General features: G+C 54.2%; 1 protein-coding gene and 1 pseudogene across 6 annotated transcripts in view; one reads left to right on the top strand and one right to left on the bottom strand.

Moving 5' to 3' along the window:
* Positions 1-22,488, bottom strand: part of TFDP2 (transcription factor Dp-2) — a 138,575-nt gene that overhangs the window by 40,658 nt on the left and 75,429 nt on the right. Inside the window, exon 1 of one of the 6 annotated variants that reach the window (XM_055125711.1) lies at positions 7,576-7,620. The exons of the other annotated variants lie outside the window; for them this stretch is intronic. The gene's annotated coding sequence lies outside the window, so the exon portion shown is untranslated. Of the gene's footprint in view, positions 1-7,575; positions 7,621-22,488 lie in introns of those variants that run through there. 6 annotated transcript variants of the gene reach the window in all.
* On the top strand, positions 2,099-2,182 carry LOC129403066 (small nucleolar RNA SNORA27; annotated as a pseudogene).

Genomic DNA, 22,488 nt, shown 5'->3' with positions numbered 1-22,488 from the left:
TCCACTTCCATCCCCGCCGCCACACATGGTCCCCTGGACCCCACCAGGAGTGGCCCTGGGCCCTTGGCCAGTGCTCCCTCCATGGACTATGTCCACAGGCTCCCCCCATGGCGTGACCAAGCGTGGCCGCAGAAGCCCGAGGCTCTGCAGCCGTCAGGAGCCCCCACCTGTCCCGCCACGTCAGAACCGTTCCCCCAGCCGGGGAGGGCTCTAGAGGTGGTCTCTCCAGCCCAGCTCCAGACCACGGCTAGAAGGACACGGCCACCAACCTGCCCCCCTGCCCCCCTGCCCAGTCCTTTCAGCGTCAGATCCGCTTTACAGGCTGAGCAGAAACTTTTTACGTTGCGGGGGGGGGGGGGGGGGGGAAGGTGGTCTACCTTTGGAAACGAGGTGCTGATGTCCCTGGCTCAGCGGTCAGGGCCCTGCATGCAATGCCCGTGCTCCAGCCCTGACACGCTCATCTCTTAAACTTCTGAATTCCGGCCCCCGTGTCTAGACTGTTACCGCTGTCTGGACAGCAGCCCCCCGCCTCCCCCCCCCCAAGCGACAGAGGCCGCTGAGTCTCTTCTTTCCTCTCTGTGTTTCCGAGCACCTGCCCCGAAGCCCGCATCTCTCGGAAGGCCCGCTCAGCACCTGCCCCTGTCGGGCCCTGTCTTAGCTGATCAAACATCCTCCCGTCTTTCTCTAATGCCCTGCTCCTCGCTGAGGGAGCCTTTCCTTTCTTTCTCTTCCTCATCTCTTTCCCACAGCTTGGCGAGAACGCCTAGTCGGAGACACGGGCCAAGTAGCACGGAAGAGGTTTCCCAGGTGTCCTCGGACACACGTGGCACCTGCCCTCTCCCACAGTTTCCCAGAAGCCCCTGCTGCTCCTTTTTTTGGCGGGGGGGGGGGGACATTTTGGGTCACAGCTAGTGATGCTCAAGGGTTACTCCTGGCTCTGCACTCAGGAATGACTCCCGGCGGTGCTCGGGGGACCACATGGGATGCCGGGAATCGAACCTGGGTTGGCAGCATGCAAGGCAAATGCCCTACTACCCGCTGTGCTATCGCTCCAGCCCCACGCCTGCTTCTTCAGATGCCCAAAGGGGAGCAGTGGGGAGAAGAGAACCAGTCTGGGGCCACGGGAGACACGTGGGCAGGAACACAGACGTATTTCTTTAGGTCTCGGAGCCACCCGTGGCAGTGCTCCTGGGGCCATGCCCAGCGGGGAAGGAACTGGGCTTGGCGGCCTGCAGGGCAAGAGTCTTAGCTGTGGGGGCTGAGCAGGGGTGGACAATCTCTCCAGCTGGGAACCCATCAACTTAACAAAAGCCTTATCAGGCAAGGTCAAGTTCCCTTTTCTCTTTCAGCCCAGATTAAGGAAGCAAAGGAGTAAGCAAAACAGGACTACAAAGAGCGATCTGGATTTTCATTTCAAAGACAAGGGAAGGGCAGATCCACCCTCTCTTCTCCCTTTTCGTGCTCCAAACCGCCCTTCTCCTCAGTCCACTCATTCCAAGCCCTCCCTTTACACCATCTCTGCAGATGGTACCCGGCCCCGGAGAGGTGAGCGGAAGGCAGTGTTTTATCTCCTACCAACAGCCCCGCGTGGCTGGCGCTGATCAGGGCAGGCGGGAGTGACCACCCAGATCGCAGGAGTGAGGGTGACGACACCCACAGGATCACTCCTAGGAAGAACCTCCAAGCCCTCCCCTGTGGCAGCGAGGTCAGGGCGGAGTTCACAGCTGAAAGAGCCTCCTTCTAATATTTACAGGAGAGGGTGCTGTTTGCAGCCAGAGCCACGGTACCCTGGGGAGGGCACCTTGCCCAGGTTTAACCCACAGCATCCCATATCTACCCCACACCGCCCCCCACACCCCCGCAGGCTGCCAGGAATGATCCCTGAGCACTGCTGGGTGTGACCCCTAAACCAAATTTAAAAAATAAAATACAAAAAAAATAAAAAGGTGCTGCCTGAGGAGAGTCTGGAATTTACTTATTTATTCGTTCAGCGGTGGGGATGATGGCCAGCTTTCACCCAGGCAGGCCACAAGCTGGACTCAGAGCCACACGCCTGGAGCTGGATGAAAAGGTGAGGTTTTTCCAAAAGGAAAGGTCATGCCCCCTTCTCACTCTGCCAACTGGACTTATGTCTTAATTGGTTGTGCAAGTGGGGCAAAGGAAGTGTCCTTTGGAAAAACAAAAATCAAGCAAACTTCAGGGCTGGAGCGATATCACAATGGGGAGGGTGTTTGCCTTGCACGAGGTCGACCCGAGTTCGATTCCCAGCATCCCATAGGGTCCCCTGAGCACTACCAGGAGTAATTCCTGAGTGCAGAGCCAGGAGTAACCCCTGAGCATCGCCAGGTGTTACCTGGCAAAAAAAAAAAAAGCAACCCCTCACCAAAAACAAACAAACAAAAAAATTATTCTAGCTGATTCTCTGGAAGCCATGTAGAGTGCCAGGGATCAAACCTGGGTTGGCTGCATGCAAGGCAAGTGCCCGACCTGCTGTACTATCACTCTGACACGTACTGATTCTTGAGCACAGTACCAGGAGTCAGCCTTGAGCACTGTTGGGTGTGACCCCAACATAAAATAATAGTTTTTTTTTTTAAAAAAAGGAGCTCCTGGGTGCTGGAGCGATAGCACAGCGGGGAGGGCGTTAGCCTTACACAGGGCCAACTTGAGTTTGATTCCCAGCATCCCATATGGTCCCCTGAGCACCACCAGGAGTAATTCCTGAGTGCAGAGCCAGGAGTAACCCTGTGCATTACTGGGTGTGACCCCCACAAAAAATAAGCAAAAAAAAAAAAACACGGAGCTCCCAATAAGTTCTTTCCTTTAGCAAATAAAAGGGAGAATTAATCTATTCCCTAAAACAGCGCAGTGAATAAAGAACTCATTCAAAATGACAAATGGCAACTGACATTCTTATTTCAACCAGATGTTCTACTTGAGAACTATTATCGAAGGTACACTTTTTTTTTCTTTTTGGGTCACACCCGGCAATGCACAGGGGTCACTTCTGGCTCTGCTCTCAGGAATTACCCCTGGCGGTGCTCAGGGGACCATATGGGATGCTGAGAATTGAACCCGGGTCGGCCGCATGCAAGGCAAACGCCCTACCCACTGTGCTATCACTCCAGCCCCCCGAAGGTACACTTGAGTCATATTATTTTTTCTTTTTGGGTCACACCTAGCGATGCTCAGGGGTTACTCCTGGCTCTACACTCAGGAATGACTCTTGGCTGGCGGTACTTGGGGGACTATACGGGATGCCGGGGATCGAACCCAGGTCAGCCGCGTGCAAGGCAAATGCCCTACCTGCTGTACTATCACTCCCGCCCCAGGTCATGTTTTAAAGAGCAACAAACCCTTGGTACTGAAATCGAAAAATCCATGAAGAGATTTTGCAAGCTCTCCCTGCAAGTTCCGCTGTTCGCCTCTGAGGGCCCAGTTAACCGTCTCTTCCTCATTTTTGTCAGCGAAATCACCAAAACAGCTGCCAACGTTTGGACCACAAGCGAGCAAAAGCGCCTTAAACAAAGTCCCTTTTTTGGACGGTCTCCAGTATGGGAAGACAAGATCCAAATTCATTTGAAAACGAGACGCCTGATGGGGCTAGTGAGGTGGTACCACAGGGAGGGCACCTTCCTTGCACGTGGCAGACCCAAATTTGATTCAGGCACCCACAGGGGTGCCCCCAGCACCACCAGGAGTGATCGCTGAGTACAGAGCCAGCACTGAGTACCACACATCTCACACATACACACACACACACACATACACACCCACACACCCACGCACACCCCTGGTTGCCTAAAATGTGGCTGAACCAAATGCTACACATCACACACACACACACACACACACACACACACCTGGTTGCCTAAAATGTGGCTGAACCAAATGCTACACATCACACACACACACACACACACACACAGCCCTGGTTGCCTAAAATGTGGCTGAACCAAATGCTACACATCACACACACACACACACACACACACACACACACACACACACACACACACACACACACACACACACACACACACACACACACACACACAGCCCTGGTTGCCTAAAATGTGGCTGAACCAAATGCTACTAGTCTGAGGCCTGAGGCAGCGATTCATTCCCTGACCTCCCCGCGCTCAGGATCCCTCTTATCTTGCAGACTCAAGGGCAGCGCGAGGAGCACACTGCAACAAACCAAGAGAACAAGGCCAGCAGCACCGAAGCACATTTTCCCTCCTCCACCGTGCAGAGGAGGAAGGAGATGCCACCAAGGGTGGCCGGGTCACACAGACTGTCAGGTCCGGTCCTGGCAACTTCCGGGCACCTGGCCACTGCGAAGGGGCCACTAAGGCCTCATCCTGTGCTACCGGCTCAGTCCCGGGTGAAGCTTTCAGCACTCTGCTCATCACCCGGGGTTCGGGTACTGAGGCTGACGCGGTTGGTGCTCCCTGCTTAGGAATTTATTGTCACACCTGAGTCCCAGGTAACATGCGCTTTGGATCAGTAGAGCTAGGGCCTGCCGCCATGATTAGATTGATTCCCAATGGTCTATTCCACCCAAATTATAAAGGTCCTCCTTTAGCCAGAGTTTGCAAGCCCATCTTCATCTTCTCCTAAGATGCCTTATCTTGGGGGAAACCAAACAAGCATAAAACCCCCTAAAGAAAGCAAAACACGGGGCTGAAGAAATAAAACAACGGGGAGGGCATTTGCCTTGCACACGGCTGACCCACGTTCGAATCCCAGCATCCCACATGGTCCCCTGAGCGCTGCCAGGAGTAATTCCTGAGTGCAGAGACAGGAGTAACTCCTGAGCATTGCCGGGTGCGACCCCCCCCCCAAAAAAAAAAAAACCAAACAGAAAGCAAATCACGAGGCCAGTAAACATCACAATGGGCTCAATGGATCTTACTTTGCAGGAGGCAGGCTCCATCCCCAGTACCAGATAGTCTCTGGAGCACCACCCAGAAGGACCCTACCCACACATATGTTCTGGTAGTGAGCCCTGAACATCACTTTTAGCTTTGGGGTTAGCCAAAAAACTAAAAGAAAAGCAAAAAAATAAAAATAAAAAACTTTTTTTTTTTGCCTTTTGGGTCACACCCGGCGATGCACAGGGGTTACTCCGGGCTCTGCACTCAGGAATCACTCCTGACTCCTGGTGGTGCTGCTCAGGGGACCATATGGGATACCAGGGCTTGAACCCGGGTCGGCCTCATGCTAAGGCAAACGCCTTACCCACTGTACTATCCGCCCCGACCGGAGAAAATTTTAATATCACCTTAAATGTCGCTCTATTTTCCCAGTCCTCCCTTAGACACAAGGAAACATTGAGAAGATGTTTTAACATTTGTTCCCTATACGCAAATTTTGCACCAAGGCTCAGAGAGATTTTAGGCACTGACTTTCCAGTGGTACCTTGGGGCTGTGGTACCCAAGAAGCACCCAATGTGGGAAGGAGCCTGCGTCCCAACTGCAAGAGTCCAGAAAGCGGGATCAACACATCCACACAGAGCCCGAGAGCGCACAGACCCATGGGGTCCGTGTCAAGGGCAAGCCTTCCTTCCACTTCACTCTCGACCAACTCCACGGATCCAGAAAAAGACTTTCTTTACTTCTGTTTCTGCCAGGAGCCCCTTCCTCCTTCCCTGCCTTCAGCCCTCATTAGCAAGGGCACCAAAGCTTCTTTTCAGAGGCAAAACGCAGCCATGTCAATTTCATTTCTACTCAAACACTTTCTCCTGCATTTCTCATTCAAAGACCGCCTAGGAGTGAGCCTTTCGGCTTCCAGCTGATAATAAAAATGACCTACGGCCCACGCCACGGATGTTTCACATTGCAATTTCATTTCTCTGTGCAATCACAAACTTTTGCAACCTAAGTTCACCCTAAGTACCTTACAACTGAGTGACTTGGGTCCCCCCCGCCCCCCGCCTCCCTCCCAAGATCTTACAAGATGAAGTTTTCCACATAGTTAGAATGCACAGCTAAATGAAAGAATAAACATTCTCACCGTGCCACTAGAATCACACATATTTTTTTTTTCTTGGGGAAAAAAAAAAGCCCTTCTAAAAAGGATTCTTCAAAAGTAAAGTTACCCTTGACTCTTCAAATTCTGAGTCATAAAAGGGCACATTTTCAATGACTACACGTTATGAATTCCCTGATTAAGTTAGATTTACGACCTTCCCTCCCCATTCCAGCTACTGTGCATTTTGAATGAACCTCAATGCTAACAGAAGAAACATCTGTTGCTTTTTTTCCCCCCTTCCCGACATCACAGGGCTTCCTAACTGAAAGAAAGCCTGCAGCTCCTCCTCCCGCGCCCCTTCCCACCCACACTCGGTTCCTTAAAACTTTTTCCCCCCCCTAACGTGCATGATTTAAAACTATCCTCTTAAAAAAAAAGAAAAAGAAAAAATCTCGAGAACCATCCCAGCTCAACAACCAAGTCCAAAGAATGAAGTCAAGGTTAGAGATATCAGAAAAATAAATAAATAAGAAATGTAAAAGGGTCCGGGGGACGTGCCCTCCCGGCGCCAGGGAGCTGTTAAGTAACAGGGGGGGGGGGTCTCCGGTTCTGGGCCCCTCGCCGGCACCAAGGCCGGGTGCTGCTGCTCTCCGCGGGCCCCCAGACCCACGGGGGCACCTCGCGGGCGCTGTGCCTCCCTCTGCCAGCCCACAGCGAGCAGGATGGCAGCCGGCAAGTGGTGCCACCCACTCGCACTCGGAGCCTCATAACCGACCATAAAGCAGCGGAATGCACCGCGCTCTCGGCCAACAATGCCCGGCTTCATTAGAATACAGCTGACATTTGCAAAGCACAAATACTTTTAAGAAAAATGTACCAGGGGGGCAGGGAAATAAAGAGGGGGAGAGGGGGAGAGAGGGAGAGAGAGAGAGCGCGCGCACACGGGGCATGAAACTGCTGGAAGGCTGCATTATTATTATTATTATTATTATTATTATTATTATTATTATTATTATTTTAGCGTAGGTTTTGTTCCCAAGATCCCGAGGATGCTAGTTTTGCGGCTGACACCGGAAAAGTTTTTTCATACACGGGAGGAACGTCTAGGTCAAGAGAGAGCTGATTTTTTTTTTTTAATGAACTAGAGGGAAAGAAATGAAAGTAAATTTTAAAAAAATAAAAAATAATTAAAAAACAAAACAAAACAAAAACAAACCCAACCCAACCAAAAAAAAAAAAAAAAGACCCATCTGAGCTGCAAAGTAAAACAGCCGAAAGTACCTGGAAAAATTCTTCATTTCCCCCCAACCGCTTCCTCGGGCTCTCCAAGGAGGGAAACCCTGGAGCGCTCGGGGAATTGGGCCTTGGGTTTATTCTTCTTAATTTTTTAATTGAATTTTTTCGCCTTTCCCTGGATTTCTACCCTGGCGACCCACTCAGCGCCCTGCACCCCTCCCCCAGCCCACCCCAACCCCCCGCGCCTGCAGCCGGCCGGGGCGCCCGGGGTCCGGCGTGCTGCCGGCCACTCGGCGGGGGCGGTGGGCGCCCGGGTCCTGCCACGGAGTCCCCCCGGGGGGCAGCCCCCCGGTCCCCCTTACCTGGAGCCCCGAAGCATGCCTCCCTCTGCAGCACCCACACTCCCCCGTCTTTGTTACCATTCACTGGAAACTTGAGACTGTGTCAGGCGTAAGCAATCGAGCGCGGAAGCGCTCCGCTCCCGGACCGCCACGCTAAGAAGATGCTCAAGAAAACCGTGGTGGAGGGAGGGGGGGGGGCTGCGGACTCACGACCCTGAAAGAGTGGGGGGAGGGCGGAGGGGCAGGCCTGCTGACGCCAACAAGCCCCCTTCAAAAGAAAAAAATGAAAACATCAAGTCTTGCTTTCTTAGAAAAGGCTGGTTTTTTTTTTTTTAATATTTTAAATTGAATCATAGTGAGATACACAGTTACCAGGTGGTTCGTGATTGGGGTTCAGTTATATAATGTTCCAACACCCGTTCCTTTCACCTGCGGATATCTCCCATTACCAATGTCCCCAGTTTAAAGGCTGTTTTTTTTTTTTTGAAAATAGGTTCTAAATGAAAGTGTTGAAATGCAACAATGTCTAATGGCAAGCAAGCTGCTAGCCCTCCCCCACCCCCCAAGAAAACAACCACCACCTCATTTGGATACCTGGATTTGAACTAAGGATTAAGAGAAAACTTACTCAGGAACCCCGGGCGATCTGAATGATACATGTCGGGGTGTCTTCCTGGCTTCTGGTGAGCAAGAGACTTCAATGCATCTTGAAAGCCGCACAAAAGGAGGGCAAGTTTCAGAAAAGTAAAAAAGAAAAAAGGGTGGGGGGGAGGCCCAGAGAAGAAACTCTTCAAAAACTGGCTGGGGCTTTTTCAACCTATAACTGTCCAGCTCTTCTAGGAAGTAAAAAAAAAAAAAAAAATACATAGCTTTGGCCATGCCCAGGAGATAGCAGGGTGGGTACAATCCAATGCCAACGTGGATGACATGTCCATTGGTGATAGCAATAGCAACAGAGTGCTGAGCTGTGGTTCTATTCCCCTCCACTCTGCCACACAGTTGGAAGTTCTAGATCTGTCAGGTTAGTGCCTTTCGATGTAGGGTTAAGTAACTTTCTCCATTTTCTCAAGAGACAACCTAATTCCGTTGTCCTAGTTTTTGAAATGATTAATTAAAAATACAGACCTAACCATCTCGGTCTTCCCAGGGAAGGGGGTGGAACAGAAGGAGACCTGTTCGATTTTTTGTTTGTTTGTTTCCGGGCCGTATCTGATGATGCTCAGGGATCAATCCTGGCAGTGCTCAGGGAGTCATCTGGGGTGCTGGGGATTGAACTTGGGTCAGCTGTGTGCAAGGCCAGAGCCCAGTCTGCTGTACTATCTCCCAGGCCCCTAAGAGACCTACCTCTCACGTCCCTTTTCACACGCAGCCTTTGCAAGAGCAGCTGCCGCTGGGCTAATTATTACTAGCTTTCCCGGATACTTGATACTCTCAGGCTTTCCCTATACTTCCCAAGAAGAAACAAAAACCAAACAATATATGCAAAGTAGTGATGATAAAATAAATGTTTAACTCGCTGGGTGTCAATGACATTGAAGTGCCTGTCTCTGATTATGAAAACTCACAACAGTAAGCATTTTCACCACATACAGTCCTCACTGAACGTCCACTAAGCTGGCCAACTGGGGGTCAAAGCAGTGGAGAGACCCGGCAAAAGCCAATCTTATTCCATCTCAGTTTGCTTAGAACGCATCTCACTTTATGGTTGAGGGTGGGTGGCGGAGGGGGGCTGAGGGGCACCGACCAGGGGGTTCCCTGGGCTTACTCCTGGCTCTGCCCTGAGGGGTCACTCCTGGCATTGCTCAGGGGCCCCATAAGGGGTGCTGGGGATCAAACCAGGGTCGGCGGCATGCAAGGCAAGTGCGTGACCTCTGCATTACCTCTTGGGCCGGAGAATAAATAATCAATCATTATTCATCCTAGATTAAAAGTAGCTTTCCTTCTTTGATGTGATGCCACTGAATCTGGAATATTCTTTTCTGTGGTGCTGGAGGCTTCCTCTTGGCTCTGTGCTCCACAGTCATCTTGAGGTGTGGGGGGGGGGGGGAAGAGCTGGGGACCAAACAGGGTGTCTGGGATTTTACCTAGGTTGCTCGCGTGCAAGGTAAGGTCTTCTACGCGATCTCTCTGGCCCATGAAAAACGTTTCTTTTTGAAGAAGTAATTCCAGAGTGCAGAGACACGATAGCCAAGATTCTGTGCTCTGCTGAGTATCAGATCCTCCAGTGACCGGCTGAACACCCCCATAAAAACAGTTAAATCAATTAAATTAAAGAGAGCTTTATCTTTGCTAAACTTTACTTTGCATACGGACGTGTCAAAAATGATAATAATGTTGAGTGTAAATTATCAACGGGGTTGCAATATGCATTAGCCGAAAATTAAAAATAGGAACTCAAAACACCTAGGGCCTTTTCAGATGTTTCTTTAGGGGAGGGTGCCTCAGCCGGCAGTGCTGTGGGCTGACTCATGGCTCTGCACTTCGGGCTCAGTACTGTGGGGTACGGGGGGGGGGGCATTTGAAGTGCTGGGGTCCAGCCCAGCAGACACCCTATACCTCTCCAGCCTCTGTTCAGGTCCTACACTCCATTTTCACTACCCAATGTGAAACATCTATAATACCTCAGTTCAGGAGCCAATAAAAAACCCAAATAACTTTTTGTGAACTATCAGATTTTGGAGGAGTTTCAAAGAAAAAGAAGAAACTTGGAATTCACCCAGCACCTGACCAACTTTGGGTATTACTCTGTGTTTGCTGTGCTCTGGGTGGCACACCCAATAGTGCTCTAGGTACCCGTGGTGGGTACCCAGCAGTGTCCAACACTGCTAGCTCCATGCCCAGGGCTCACTCCCAGCAGAGCAGCGTTGGGGAAGGAAGCCGGGCCCGTCATGTGCCACGCAAGCCCCTTACCTGTGACACTATCTCTTGGGCCCCGTGCATTAAATTCTTATTCTTATTCCTTGGGGTCCAAGAGCTAGCGGAGGAGTTACGGCATTCATCTTGCACATGGCCAGGCTTTCTGCCCCTGCACCACACAGGTGGCCCAGGAATGGTCCCCAAATCCAACCCAACCAACCAATCAACAAATAATATTTTTGTTTCTTTTTTGGGCCACATCCAGTGATGCTCTTTATGCCTCTGCATTTAGAAATTACTCCTGGTGGTGCTTGGGGGACCATGTGGGATGTGGGGGATCGAACTCAGGTCAGTTGTGTACAATGCAAGCACCCTGCCCGGTACTATCGGTTCAGCTCCGATCAAATCAATTTTTAAGCATTTACATTCACTTCTAGTCCCCTACTTGGAATAATCTTGAATTATCCCTACTCTGATTCTCATGGCTCTTGGCCCCCTTAGAAACGCACAGAAGGGGCCGGAGTGATAGCACAGCGGGGAGGGCGTTTGCCTTGCACGCGTCCAACCCGGGTCCAATTACCAGCATCCCATAGGGTCCCGTGAGCACCGCCAGGAGTAATTCCTGAGTGCAGAGCCAGGGGTAACCCCTGTGCATCTCCAGGTATGAGCCAAAAAGCAAAAAAATAAAAATAAAATAAAACCGGGGCTGGAGCGATAGCACAGCGGGTAGAGCTTTTGCCTTGCACGCGGCCGACCCGGGTTGGAATCCCAGCATCCCATATGGTCCCCTGAGCACCGCCAGGGGTGATTCCTGAGTGCAGAACCAGGAGTAACCCCTGTGCATCGCCGGGTGTGACCCAAAAAGCAAAAATAAATACATAAATAAATAAATAAATAAAATAAAACCCAAAAGGAAACGCACAGAGGATGTCCGCGCAAACCTCTCCTGGGGGCGGCGGGGGTGACCCGCCAGCTGGGGGCCGCATCCCCCCAAGGCCCGCGAGCCCCCGCACACTAACTAACTATACTGCGGCTGCGCAGACGAACCACCCACTTACTGGGTCCCAGGAAGACGCGGGACGGCGGGGAACAAGTCCGGGCCATAATCAGGCGGGGCCAAAGTCCGGCCGATGTCTCTGTCGGAGCAGTTTTCTTCCACGTTTCCTTCAATTATTTCCCGAGTGCGGGCGCGCACTGGACCCGGGGCGGAGCAGGCACTGGGCAGAGGGCAGGCCGTCTGCTCAACGTCCACCCCTCCCGCCCTCCTTGCGCGGCCTTGGGTCTTGCACGCGCTCCCTTTCCTCCAGCCTTTCCTTCCCCTTCCTCAGCCGCTCCGGCCCTGGCCCAGCGCTTCCGTGGCCTCTGCCCGGCCTTTCCCTGCGGGCAGCGCCGCCGCCTTCTGCAGCTCCTTTCTGAGGAACTGGAGGGGGGTGGGGGGCGGGGGGAGAACAGACTGGGCAGAGGGGCGGGGAGGGGGGCTGACTCACAGCTGGGGGGGGGGGGGCTCTGCATGAGGTGTGACCCTCATCACCGTATGGTCCTCCAGCCAAGCTGGGAGTGACACCCCCCCCCAACACCACCACCACGGAGGACCCCCGAACAAACAAAGATGCATCCTCCGCAAACAATTTTATGGTTTAAATTTTATACAGAAAATCCATTTCGGCATCCTGTTACTAACGACTACTGTCAATTATCCAGAGCGCACCAAAGGGGGTTAAACAACCTCTCCCTCGGGGCTGTTGGGTTTAATTACACTGTAGCATGGTCCTTCAGTTGTTCATAGATTTGCTGGAGCGGGCACCAGTAACGTATCCATTGTGAGACTTGTTACTGTTTTTGGCATATCCAATGCGCTACAGGTAGCTTGCCAGGCTCTGCCGTGTGGGCGGGATACTCTAGGTAGTTTGCGGGGCTCTCCGAGAAGACGGAGGAATTGAACCCAGGTCAGCCGCGTGCAAGGCAAACGCCCTACCTGCTGTGCTATATTTATTTATTTATTTATTTATTTATTTAGTTAGTTAGTTATTTGGCTTTTCTTTTTTTGGGTCACACCCGGCAATGCTCAGGGGTTACTCCTGGCTCTGCACTCAGGAATTACCCCTGGTGGTGCTCGGGGGACCATATGGGATGCTGGGAATTGAACCCGGGTCGGCTGTGTGCAAGGCGAACGCCCTACCCACTGTGCTATCTCTCCAGCCCCTCATTTATTTTTTTGGCGGTGGTGTGCATCTGGGAGCGGGGTACACTGGCTGTTGCTCAGGCCTTACTCTCAGCTCTGTGCTCCCAGATCATTCCTAGAGGGCTCAGGGGTGTAGATGGGGTAGCAGGGATCAAAGCAAGCACCCCAGCCTTTAAAGTGAATCTCTTTAGATTGATCTTAGCTGCCTGGCGGGGGGGTGGGGTCGGGGGCTGGGGGGTCCAAGCCAAAGCACATCCTACGGCCACCCTTATGATTCTGCAGACCGGCGTTTCTCAAGGTGGTTGATACTGGGGCTGGAGAGATAGTCCAGCGGGGAGGGTGTTTGCCTTGCACGCAGCTGACCCAGGTTCGATCCCCGGCATCCCATATGATCCCCGAGCACTACCAGGAGTGATTCCTGAGTGCAGAGCCAGGAGTAACCCCTGAGCATCGCTGGGTGTGACCCAAAAAGCAAAAAAAAAAAAAAAAAAAAAAGTGGCTGATACAGGGCCCGACCCCACCCCTACCCTCCACCCCTACCCGAGGTACTATTGCTCCAGGCCCTTGATTTCACCTTTCCCAGTTCTTCTTTTCAGTGAAGGGCCTTTTTTTTTTTTTTGTCCTTGTGGTTCCTGTCCTCAAGATTCCCACTCCCAGGACAGAGAAGGGCACAGGGTCTGCTCAGCAGGCCTGGGTGTGGTCCCTGGGCTGCCCAGGGTTACCCTCCAGCACTGCAGGGAGTGGTCTCAGAACAAGACAGAAGGAAAGGCAAAACAACAGGAATATTGACTGTCCCTCTGGGGCGGGCCCCGCCTCTACAGAGGACAGGGGAGGGACACGTGGGGGCTGGAGACAGGACAGCAGGCAGGGCGCTGGCCTTGCAAGCAGACCACCAGGTCTGCCCCCCTGCACCGCAGTTAGCCCCTGAGCCCACCTCGGCCCTCATTCCCCAAAGGAGTAATCACTCAGCACACAGCCAGAAGTAAGCCCTGAGCACCACCGATGTGGTCCCCAATGTGGGACTGTCGCACCATCATCCCGTCCCCACTGTGAGACTTGTGACTGTTTCTGGCATATTGAATATGCCACGGGGAGCTTGCCAGGCTCTGCTGTGGGGGCGGGATACTCTCGGTAGCTTGCTGGGCTCTCCGAGAGGGACGGAGGACTCGAACCTGGGTCGGCCACATGCAAGGCAAACGTCCTATCCACTGTGCTATTGCTCCAGCCCGGGTCCCCAAATAAAATAAAAAATAGGGGGAAGGCAAAAAGGGGTGTAAGAGTTTAAGAAGCCCTGGGCTAGTGGACCCCAGCAGAGGGGAGACCCCAGCTGGTCTAGGGGGCAGTTGCCCAGACCATGTCCACCAGGTCTGCGGGGAACAACTCCTGGCCCTGCAGGGCGGGGTGGGGGGTCGAACCCAGGCCTCCCACACACGCAGCGTCCGGTTGTGTAAGCAGAGATGTCCCGAGCCCTCTGTCTGTGTCCCTCTCTTATCCTTGGACGTCACTGGCTGGACGGGGTGAGACACTCGTCAGGCTAGTGACGTATGTCCCCGGGCTGGCCTGCGGGAGCCAGGGGTGAGGTGGGCGTCACCGTGTGCAGTGCTGGCCGAGCAGAAGGGGGAGAGGAGGGAGGAGGAACTTGGAGGCGTTCCTCGGCACACGGGCATCACGGCCAGTCCCCGAACACGAAAGCGGGTCCTTGGAACGGAGGACGGGGAGAGGGACGGGGCACTGGGCAGCTTGTTTTTCTCTTGCGGTCTGCCCAGGTCCCAGCCCTGGCATCCCCGATGGCCCCGACAGGCCTGCCAGGAGTGATCCCTGAGTGCAGGGCTGGGAGTGACACCCCCCTTCTCCAGCATCGCTAGGTGCCCCCAAAATACACAAAATCCCATAACAACAGCAAAAAGAAAGTAATAGGAGCAGGTCAGAGGTAGGTGCAAAGGTCAAGGTGTCTGCCCGGCAAGCTGCTGCTCGCACCCTACCCCCAGCAGGCCCCTGAGCACAGAGCACAGAGCCCAGGGGAGCCTCTCGAGTACTGCTGGGTCCACACAGGCTCACCTGAGAGGGAGAAGGTACGTGTGTCGTATTGGTGGCGACACGCTGGCCTCCAACCCAAACCCAAACCCAAACTCAAAAGGAGGAGAAATAAAGTCTAGAACATAATTAGTTCTAAAAAGGGTTTCGTGGGGCTGGAGCCACAGCACAGCGGGGAGGGCGTTTGCCTTGCACATGGCTGACCCGGGTTCGAATCTCAGCATCCCATAGGGTCCCCCGAGCACCGCCAGGAGTAATTCCAGAGTGCAAAGCCAGGAGCAACCCCTGTGCATTGCTGGGTGTGACCCAAAAAGAAAATAATAATAATAACAACAATAATAATAATAATAATAATAATAATAATAATAATAATAATAATAATAATAAATGGTTTTGTGTGCCACCCGGGGGAAATGCAGAAAATAAGGCCCCTCCTTCCAGGCCACCAACCCCGGTTCTAGCCCCAGCACCACGTACGTCCCCCAAGCACTGTGAAGGGTCACTCCTGAGCACAGAGCAGAGAGGAGGCCGCAGCAGTGCTCAGGGCTCAGTGCTCACTCCGGGTGGTGCTCGGGGACCATATGCAGTGCCGGGGCCCAAATTCAGCGTCGTGCACAGTGAGCACCTTCCCGGCTTGTCCGACCCCTCCCACCCAAAAGCTGCTTGTTTATTTTAGTTTCGAAGTTTTCTTTCTCCTGTTTGGCGGGGGAGCGGGTTGGAGGATTGGGTTTTAGGCCGCACCCAGCAGTGCTCAGGGCTTACTCCTGGCTCTGTGCTCAGGAATCACTCCCGCGTAGGGCTTAGGGGGCCATAGGGGGGCTTGGGGGATTGAATCCAGGTGGGCGGGTGCAAGGCCAGCACCCTACCTGCTGCACTATCGCCCCAGCCCCTTCCCCACCTTCTTTTTTCTTTCTTTTTTTTTTTTGCTTTTTGGGTCACACCCAGCGATGCTCAGGGGTTACTCCTGGCTCTGCACTCAGGAATTACTCCTGGCGGTCCTCAGGGGACCATATGGGATGCCGGGGATCCAACCCGGGTCGGCCGCGTGCAAGGCAAACGCCCTCCCCGCTGTGCTATCTGTCCGGCCCCCTCCACCTTCTTCTGTTCGACGCCTCAATGTGCCACGGAGCTAGTGCCCCTGCAGAACTCAAGGCACACCTGGGGCTGTGTCCACTGGGGGGGGGGGTCTCATTTCCTCACCCAGCTGCAACCTCGCTGCTGCCTCCCACCCCTCCCACCCCCCCATGCCCAGATGTGACTCAGGAGCCCCATAATTCAGAAGAGGAAGCAGCCGCTTATCGAGACCAGATAACCTGCTCCTCCGGGGCAGAACTTTGCTTCCCAGGAGGCCGTGCCAAAGTACAGTGCTCAGGAGCCAGAGGTGCCCGTCCTGGCGGAAACCCGGGCCCCGCCGTCACGGAAAGGCCTAGAGCTAAGCTCTCCCAGACGGGGCCCTTCTCGACGTGCCTCCTAGTGCAGACGAGGCAAGAAGGGAGAATCCTGCCCGCGTGGAGATCCTGCGGGGTCCTCACTGAGGAGGTTCCCAGCGGCTCTGCCCGGAAACGCCCCCGGGCCCGTGACGTCACGGTCTCACTCCGTCACCTGGAGCTGGTCCTCGTCCTACAGAGCCAGGTGGCCACCCTGCCCGAGACTGACCTGTGGTGCGAGAGGCTGCCCCTCATGACACGGATCCTAATGCTCTGTCACTGACGTGTCACTTGCTTCCTGGAGCCCGGGGACTGCTCCTCCCCAGCCCCCTGCTCTCCCCGCGCCCTTCTGTCCAGAAGACCCTGTGCAGTTAAGGGCACAGACAAGGGCCCCCCCCAGGCCACCCCCCCCAAAGCGAACATGTGAGCAAGTGTCCACGGCTGACCCAGAGCCTTCAGGGTGCACCACCTGCAGAAGTGACAGCGACAGGGGCTGAAGCGATAGCACAGCAGGGAGGGCATTTGCCTTGCATGCGGCTGACCCAGGTTCAATTCCCAGCATCTCATATGGTCCCCCAGGCACCACCAGGAGTAATTCCTGAGTGCAAAGCCAGGAGTAACCCCTGAGCATCGCCGGGTGTGACCCAAAAAGCAAAAAAATAAAAAATAAATAAAAAGAAGTGACATCGACTCTGGCCCCGCTTCCAGGTGGATGGGACCCACCTGACGCATCCTAACAAGTGACTTTCTGTGACGCAGGACCTGCCTTCCCCGGGAGCAACCCCCAGTTCTCTGAACTGGCTTCCCCAGTGTGCCCGAGACGTTCTTGCCACCCTTCTCCCTTTTTTTTTTTCTTTTTGGGTCACACCTGGCGATGCACAGGGGTTACTCCTGGCTCTGTGCTCAGGAAATACTCCTGGTGGTGCTCAGGGGACCATATGGGATGCTGGGGATCGAACCCGGGTCGGCCACGTGCAAGGCAAATGCCCTACCTGCTGTGCTATCGCTCCAGCCCCGACCCTTCTTCCTTCTGCTTCTCTCCTTTTGGGTGGCAGATGCAGGGGCCTCATCGTGCCGGGGATGGAACCCGGGACTCCGTGTGGGACGCACGTGTCCAGCCTCCAGAGCCCTCTCCCCGGCCCCTGCAGCCAGGCAGAGGTGAGGATTCTGGGCAGAGGGCGGAGACAGCAGGCGCCCCGCCACTGTCTGCGGGAACTATCTGGGAACTTGAATCTACCGGAGGTTCGGAGGTTCGAGACTAGCAGGTGACGTGAGTGCAAACAACAGTCAACTATTTCCCCTAGGTCACAGCGAGTGGCCCGGGGGATGTTCTCACAGCTGGCACGGCCAGGAGTGAGCCAGGGCGAACAGTGGCCTCTCGCCAGCTGCCTCTGACGGCAAAGCCGCACACGCAGGGGGTGGCCACCGAGACCTGGCCCCTGCATGGTGTCCGGCTCCCCAGAAGAGACTCCCGGGATACTCAGGGGACCTGAATCTTCCTTCTCCCCTCGCCTGGCCCGCCCGACTCTCCCTGGCGCCCTGCTCCGGCATCTCCGCACCCTCTTCCAGATGGGCCGGGCCAGAGAAGTCCCATCTGCAGTGGACAGGGGTTCGAGCCCTTGGGTTACCCGGAGGAAGCCCGCGTCTGTGTCTGCTGTTACGAGGCGCTTCCTGGCCGGCCACGGAGAGAAGAAAGCAAAAGACAGCTGCGGGGTCTCGGGAGGCAGGGAGGGGCCGTTTCATGGGCGTGGAGTTTCAGTTACAGAGATGAAAGCGTTCCGGGGCGCTGTGGGCAGGGCGGGGACGGGACTCACCGCTTTCAGGAGTTTTTTGAAAAAAAGGGAAGAAAATTCACATGGGGTACAGGGGTGATTTCTGCACCTCCGGTTCAGCTCTGCTGCGAATATGCAACTCTGTCAAACTAAATTTAACACTCCCTCCCTCCCTCCCTCCCTCCCTCCCTCTCTGTCTCTGTCTGTCTGTCTCTCTCTCTCCCTCTGTGTCTCTTATACTCTCTCCTCTCCCTCTGTATCTGTCTCTCTCATACACACTCAAATACACACACTCACATACACAGACTCATACACACACTCCTCTCCCTCATGTCTGTCTCTCTCATACTCTCTCCCTCCCTCTCCAGAATGCCTGCCCTCTCTTCCCTCCCCCTGCAGAGTCTCCCCCCAGCTCTGCGCCCACTGTAGAGGCACCTGCACTGTAGCAGCTTCTGGGAGCTCCGGAATCTCCTTCCTTTAAATTCTGACGTCAAATACCGTCAAACGCCCAGACGTAAGAGCTCAGGGGCCGGAGATATTGAGAACATGGGTGAAGGGGCTCGTCTCGAGCCTGGTTCAAATCCTGGCACCACATCTGGTCCCTGGAGCACCACCAGGAGTGACCCCCGAGCACCCCCATCACTGCGGTACCATCTAAATGATCCGTCTTAGGGGCTGGAGCAATAGCACAGCGGGGAGGGTGTTTGCCTTGTACTCGGCTGACCCAGGTTCGATTCCCAGCATCCCATAGGGTCCCCTGAGCACCGCCAGGAGTAATTCCTGAGTGCAGAGCCAGGAGTCAGTCCTGGGCATTGCTGGGTGTGACCCAAAAAGCCAAAAAAAAAATCCCTTTTAATAAAGTAAGACGTGGGTCCTTCGGCTGCTGTCAACCCCCCAACACCCAGGTTCTTCCTTCTGTCTCCACAGATTTCCTCCTTGGCCGTGCTGGCCATGGACAAGGGCCCTACAAACCCCGAGCTGCCCCAAGCCTCGGGATGTCCTCACTGGACCAATCCGCCCTGCCCGGCTCCCCCCGAGACCGGGGCTGGTGGAGAAGCTGGCAGGAGGCAGAGAACTGGGCAGGCGGCCATGTCTGCTGCTGCAGATAAGGGGGTCCGAGAACACCTCTCGGAGCGGAGGAGATTTAGGCCACAACAGGGCTGTGGGGGTGCCGAGTGGCAGGGGAGAGGTGGGGGGGGTGGTGGCACCCAGGAGCCCAGCGCAGTGGGTTGAAAGGAGAGACAGTAGCACTTAAGAGGGGACACAGGGGGCCGGAGTGATAGCACAGAGGGTAGGGCGTTTGTCTTGCAAGCAGCCGACCCGGGTTCGATTCCCAGCATCTCATAGGGTCCCCTGAGCACCGCCAGGAATAATTCCTGAGTGCAGAGCCAGGAGTAACCCCTGTGCATCGCCGGGTGTGACCCAAAAAGGAAAAAAAAAAGGGGACACGGGTCAGGTGACTTCCCCTTTGACCCCTCAGCAGTGCTCTCTCAGCCACGTGCCTGTGGCCGGCCCATCAGGGCAAGGGGGGACAGAGCACATGCATAAGCCAGAGAGGCCAGCGGAGGCCCCAGGACCCATGAATTCCAGTGACAGAGCAGCTCGGACCAAGGACGATGTCCACTGGACCACTGTGAGGCAAAATCGGCCCCAAACCACCCTGGGCAGGCGGCTAAGTGACCCAGTCATGCTCACCTTCTCTTAGGGGCTGGGTGCTCATTTTACAGCCAGAGCTCCAGGAGTGCTCAGGAGCCAGCCAGTTCCGTGGTGGCATCAGCCACGGTGCTACGGGGGGCGGGGGGGCCTGGGCAGGGCGGAACGTGGCTGACTCCGACCTGCAGAAGGGAGCCGGCACTTCACAAGGGGAAGACGAGTCAGACACTAATTTTGGTTCTTTATACAAAATAGTCAAAGGGATCTACTCGTCTTCTCCTCTGGGGTTTACAGCAAAGAACCAGGGGGCTTGGGGACCAGCCCCAGGGGCACCGTCCTGAATGCCGGAATAGGTGGCCTCAATCCACACTGCTAACCACAATCCATCAGGAATGCGTAGTATTCCACAGGGCCTGTCGCGTTTACTCCCCAATAAACGGTTATTTCTTAGTCTCCCTATCAGCCATCAAAAATGATTAAGGAATCAACCTTCCACCCTCCAATCTCATTTTTCCCCAGTGACAAGCACCCGGAAGGGAGAGAGGCTCCTGAAAGGGGGTTGTGTGTGCATCACCAGCTTGCTCTCGGAAGCGTTTTTACAGTCTTCCTTCCCATCAGAGGTGAATATGAAGACTACGAAACAGAGAAGGTAAAAGAAGTGGAATGGAAACAACATAAGCAACCAAGATCCCTACTTCTCACGCTTGTGCCAGCATGGGTTGGGACTGCAGAAAGTCTCTTAATCTGACACAGGAGATAATTTGTTTATAAATGCTTATAAACATGAGCCCCTAAATGCCACCACACCCACACAAAAGCCAGCAAAATAGATAAACACACAGAAGAAGAGCTGGAGAGGTAAGGCCCGTCCCTGACACACGCCAGACTCTGGCTTGATCTTGTCACTGCACCTGGTCCTGAGCACTTACAGGGGTCACTCCTGAGAACAGAGCCAGAACAGCCCCTGAGCACTGTGGACAGAGTCCAAACCCCATTTCCCAAAGAAAACCATATTTATTTATTTATTTATTTATTTATTTGCTTTTTGGGTCACACCCAGTGATGCTCAGGGGTTACTCCTGGCTTTGCACTGAGGAATTGCTCCTGGCAGTGCTTGGGGGACCATATGGGATGCCGGGGATTGAACCCGGGTCAGCCACGTGCAAGGCAAACGCCCTACCAGCTGTGCTATCGCTCCGGCCCCCACATTTTCTTTTTTTTTTTTAAAGAAAAAAGCATGGGATAATATAAAAGTCATCTATGGGCTAGCATGATAGCACAGTGGGTAGGGCGTCTGCCTTGCACGCGGCCGACCCAGGTTCGATTCCTCCACCCCTCTCAGACAGCCCGGCAAGCTCCCCATGGCGTATTCGATATGCCAAAAACAGTAACAGCAAGTCTCACAATGGAGACATGACTGGTGCCCACTCGAGCAAATCGATGAGCAACAGGATGACAGTGACAGTGACAACGATACAAACATTCTCGCTCCCACCACCCAACCAATCATTGCACTTAATGTCTTATATACTTGAATCAAGTCTTTCTTCTCCCGTCCCCCACAGCGCGGGGAGATCATACTACAGGAGGTGTAACACTGGCGGGGGGGGGTCAGGTCACATACAGTTGGGGGCGTCCAGCCAGGGGCCAAACCCAGGCGCCCACAGGCAAATGCATGCGCTCCGGTTCTTTGAACCATCTCCCTGACTCTGAGGGAACTTTCCATTCAGTCTTTTGGGGAAGGACTGGGCCCCACCTGGCAGTGCTCAGGCCTCTCCCCTGGCTCTGTGTTCAGGGCCACTCCTGGCGATGGCCGGGGCCCATACGGGACGCCAAGGATGGGACCAAGCCCCATAACCCCAGTGCAATCCCCCTGACCCTCGAGTAACTTTTCTAAATTAACTTGAGACTTCGCTTATGCTCTCTACAGAACGCCACCATCGCGAGTGCCCCACGTCAACTACTTTTTTTTTTTTTTGCTTTTTAGGTCACACCTGGCAATGCACAGGGGTTACTCCTGGCTCTGCACTCAGGAATTACCCCTGGCGCTGCTCAGGGGACCATATGGGATGCTGGGAATCGAACCCGGGTCGGCCACGTGCAAGGCAAACGCCCTCCCCGCTGTGCTATCGCTCCAGCCCCCCCACGTTCAGCTACTCACCACACTGTTTCCCTTCTCCCCTGTCTGTCAGCAGTGTTGTAGTAAACACGCTTTGCTCAGATCTTCCCACGGATCTTTAATTAGGATAAAGTCACAGAAGGGAAGGCGCTGACTCATTTTCTTAATGCTTTTTTCTTAAAAAAAAAAAAAAAGACTTTTTTTTTCTTTTTGGGTCACACCTGGCGATGCTCAGGGGTTACTCCTGGCTCTGCACTCAGGAATGACTCCTGGTGGTGCTCAGGGGACCATATGAGATGCTGGGAATCGGTCGTGTGTAAGGCAAATGCCCTTCCTACCCGCTGTGCTATTGCTCCAGCCTCAGACTGTTGATATACTTGGAGCAAATGATCTTCCTAGAGGCTGCATCAGCCTGAGTTCTTAGAGTCTCTCCCATCACCCCAGAAGTGGGTGTGAACCCAAAAAATAAGCCACCACACACACACAAAAGTCACGTTGCCAATGTGACTCACGAAAAAAGAAAAATAATCTGCTTTACCTGACTCACTGTGTGACTCTGACGTGTCCAGCCAATGAGCTGGCCCAGAGCGCCCTTCTCTTTCCCCGCCCCATGTGAAGACGGAGGGTCTGGATGCTTCAGAGTGCCACGCAACGTGGGCTGCAGACGCCCCCTCAGTGTCAGACTCGGGTGACAGCTTACCAGCAGGAGGCGGACACGCATGCCAGCACTGTCATTCGGTCTGACCCAGCCACTGTGAGAAGCTCGGGGCCACACGGCGGCTGGCACGGGCAGCCTTGGGGAACACGGGGCCGACGTGGGCCTTGGTCTGCGGTCAGCAGAGTCCAGGACCCTGGGCGGTGCGGGCGAGAGTCCGTTTTTCCAAACCAGGG

Source organism: Sorex araneus, chromosome 2 (assembly GCF_027595985.1).
Source record: "Sorex araneus isolate mSorAra2 chromosome 2, mSorAra2.pri, whole genome shotgun sequence".
Taxonomy (NCBI): Eukaryota; Metazoa; Chordata; class Mammalia; order Eulipotyphla; family Soricidae; genus Sorex; species Sorex araneus.
Note: the sequence above shows the minus strand (reverse complement) of the source record. Positions and strands in the feature narration are given on the sequence as shown.